The following is a 3,697-nucleotide window of genomic DNA, read 5'->3' as shown; positions in this document are numbered from 1 at the left end:
TTTTTTTTTTTTTTTTTTTGCATTCCTTCCCCACAAATTATTTTGCATCAAGTTCCTAATGTTGAGTTCCATCATTTAACTGACATCAGTCTTCTAAAACACGGGAATACTTAAGAGATATTGGTATTTCTTTGGGTCAGATTGGTAGAACTATAGTATACTGAAGTCACTCAAATACAAACTACACAGATTCCTTATAAATTACTGGTATTAAGAAAAGAAAAGATTCAGCCAGATGCAGTGGTTCACGCCTATAATCCCAGCACTTTGGGAGGCCTAGGTGGGTGGATCACAAGGTCAGGAGTTCATGACCAGCCTGGCCAACATAGTGAAACACGGTCTCTACTCAAAAAAAAAAAGAAAAAAGAAAAAAAAAAAGCCAGACGTGGTGGCAGACACCTATAATCCCAGCTACTTGGGAGGCTGAGGCAGGAGAATCGCTTGAGCCTGGGAGGCAGAGGTTGCAGTGAGCCCAGATTGCACCATGGCACTCTAGCCCAGGCGACAACGTGAGACTCCATTTCAAGAAGACATTACAGAATTCATCACATGTTATCAGAATTATTGGTATAGTCTATCCTAGCATAGAGTAGCTTTCTCAGCACTTCTGGAGACTGAGGCGGGTGAATCGCTTGAGCTCAGGAGTTCAAGACCAGCCTGGCCATCATGGTGAAAGCCCATCTCTACTAAAAATACAAAATTTAGCCAGGTGTGGTGTCATGCACCTGTAATCCCAGCTACTCAGGAGGCTGAGGCACAAGAATCGCTTAAACCAGAGAGGCGGAGTTTGCAGTAAGTGAGATTGAGCCACTGCACCCCAGCCTGGGTGGCAGAAGTGTGACCCTATCTCAAAATAAAAGAAAAAAAAATTACTTATATAATAGTAAATTAAATTTAAAAGTTATTCTGGCTGTTGCGTAGAAAAAAAAAATTAAAAAGGTTAAAAGCTTAGGTAAGCTCTTTTTCTTCAGCGAGGTGGCCGAGTTGCAGACGCAGAAATGCAGATCTTTGTGAAGACCCTCACGGGCAAGACCATCACCCTTGAGGTCGAGCCCAATGACACCATTGAGAATGTCAAAGCCAAAATTCAAGACAAGGAGGGTATCCCACCTGACCAGCAGCGTCTGATATTTGCCAGCCAGCAGCTGGAGGATGGCCGCACGCTCTCAGACTACAACATCCAGAAAGAGTCCACCCTGCACCTGGTGCTGCGCCTGCGAGGTGGCATTATTGAGCCTTCCCTCCGCCAGCTTGCCTAGAAATACAACTGCGACAAGACGATCTGCCGCAGGTGCTATGCTCGCCTGCACCCCCGTGCTGTCAACTGCCGCAAGAAGTGTGGCCACACCAACAACCCGCGCCCCAAGAAGAAGGTCAAAGAAGCCTCTTCCTTCCTGGAAGGGCAGCCTCCTGCCCAGGCCCCATGACCCTGGAGCCTCAATAAAGTGTCCCTTTGGTTGACTGGAAAAAAAAACATATATATATATATATAACACACACACACACACACACACACACACACACAAAAAAAAAAAAAAAAAAAAAAAAAAAAAAAAAAAAAAAGCTTAGGTAAGATACTAGAACAGTTAAAATGAAAACAAAAACAAAAACCCTGATCGTATCTAGTGCTGGCAAAGCACCTGGAGTTTTCACTTCAGTACTGCATGCGAGTGTAAACTGATGCATCATTTTGGAAGACTGCTGCAACGTCTACTAAAACTGATCAAACGCACATCCGATTACCCGGAGTTCCATTCCTTGGCATACACAAAAACGTGTACACATGTTCCCCAAAGGACATTTTAAAAATTCCTAGGCTGGGCGCAGGCTCACGCCTGTAATCTCAGCATTTTGGGAGGCCAAGGCAGGTGGATCACCTGAGGTCAGGAGTTCAAGATCAGCCTGGCCAACATAGTGAAGCCCCGTCTCTACTAAGAAAATACAAAAATTAGCTGGGTATGGTGGTGGGCACTTGTAATCCCAGCTACTCTGAAGGTTAGGGCAGGAGAATTGCTTGAACCCAGGAGGCGGAAGTTGCAGTGAGCCGAGATCACACCACTTCACTCCAGCCTGGGTGACAGAGTGAGACTCCATCTCAAAAACAATAACAATAACAATAACAAAAAATTCCTAACAGCACTGTACATGATAGCTTTTAAATGGAAAGCCAGTGTTTAATCAACAGTAGAATGGGGCTGGGCACAGTGACTCACACCTGTAACCCCAGCACTTTGGGAGGCTGAGGAGGGCGGATCACCTGAGGGCAGGAGTTAGAGACCAGCATGACCAACATGGTGAAACCCATCTATACTAAAAATACAAAAATTAGCTGGGCGTAGTGGTGGGAGCCTGTAATCCCAGCTACTCACAAGGCTGAGGCAGGAGAATCACTTGAACCCGGGAGGCAGAGGCTGCAGTGAGCCAAGATAGCATCATTGCACTCTAGCCTGGACAACAAGAGTGAGACTCCATCTCATACACACACACAAAACCCAGCATGGATCAACTGTAGCACATTCACATAACAGAATACCATACCATCGCACTGAAAAACCCAGCTACACACAAGAATGAAACTTATAGTATTAAGTAAGCCAGATATTAAAAAAACAAAAAACAAAAACCATATACTGCTTAACTCCATCTGTATAGTTATAAAATAAACAAACTAATCTGTGGTCATATCATCAGTGAGTGGTTATCTTGGGGAAGAGTGGATGTTAGAGACTAAGACAGAGCATGAGGCTTGCAATGGTCATATTTCCTGGATCTGGTGACCATTTACATTAACATGTTCACTTTATGAAAATTCAGAGCTTTACACATATGATGTATACTTTTCTGTGCAATATTTTAATTTTTCAAGTATATATATGGTAGAAGCTAGATGTGAAGATACTGCAGTAGTCTGGATGAAGGAAGATGTTGGTTTATTTGGTTTCTTAGGAGACAGGGTCTCTCTCTGTTGCCCAGGCTAGGGTGCAGTGGTGCAATCTCAGCTCACTGCAATTTCTGCCTCAGTTCAAGCAATTCTCCTGCCTCGGCCTCCCGATTAGCTGGGATTACAGGCACGTGCCACCATGCCTGGCTAATTTTTGTGTTTTTAGTAGAGATGGGGTTTCACTATGATGGCCAAGCTGGTCTCGAACTTCTGACCTCAAGTGATCTGCCTGCCTCAACCTCCCAAAGGGCTGGGATTACAGGTGTGAGCCACCACGCCTGGCTAAATGTTTTAGACTAGGGTAAGAAGAACCATAAAGTGATCTGTTTATGTTTTTTGTTCTTTTTTCTGATTTTCCATTTTGTAACCACTTTAGTAAGTTTAATACAATCATCAGCAAATCTAATGTCAAAACAAAGCATTTTCTTGAGTTAGTAAATTTGAGTAAGGTTATAAATAACTGTGAATAAATGCAGGTAAATTCCAGGTATATTAAAAATTAAAACCTTTGTATTTGACAGCACAAATAGAATCAGGGCACACATTTAAGACCTAACCAGTTTAGGACTACAGAATATATGGCCAGGCACTGTGGCTCATGCCTGTAATTCTAACACTTTGGGAGGGTGAGGAGGGTGGATTGCTTGAGGTCAGGGGTTAAAGACCAGCCTGGCTAATATGGTGAAACCCTATCTCTACTAAAAATAGAAAAATTAGCCGGGTATGGTGGCAGGTGCCTATAATCCCAGCTACTTG

The 3,697-nt window shown here is 43.5% G+C and overlaps 1 pseudogene across 1 annotated transcript; it reads left to right on the top strand.

Annotated features, from left to right (window-relative positions):
* The first annotated feature begins 956 nt into the window (after window positions 1-956).
* LOC108289580 lies at window positions 957-1,466 on the top strand (annotated as a pseudogene). Its single transcript, XR_001819222.2, has one exon. The product of XR_001819222.2 is annotated as a ubiquitin-like (transcript).
* Window positions 1,467-3,697: the final 2,231 nt, after the last annotated feature.

This window comes from Cebus imitator, unplaced genomic scaffold, assembly GCF_001604975.1.
Source record: "Cebus imitator isolate Cc_AM_T3 unplaced genomic scaffold, Cebus_imitator-1.0 Scaffold406, whole genome shotgun sequence".
NCBI lineage: Eukaryota > Metazoa > Chordata > Mammalia > Primates > Cebidae > Cebus > Cebus imitator.
This window is presented reverse-complemented; position numbering and strand designations above follow the sequence as displayed.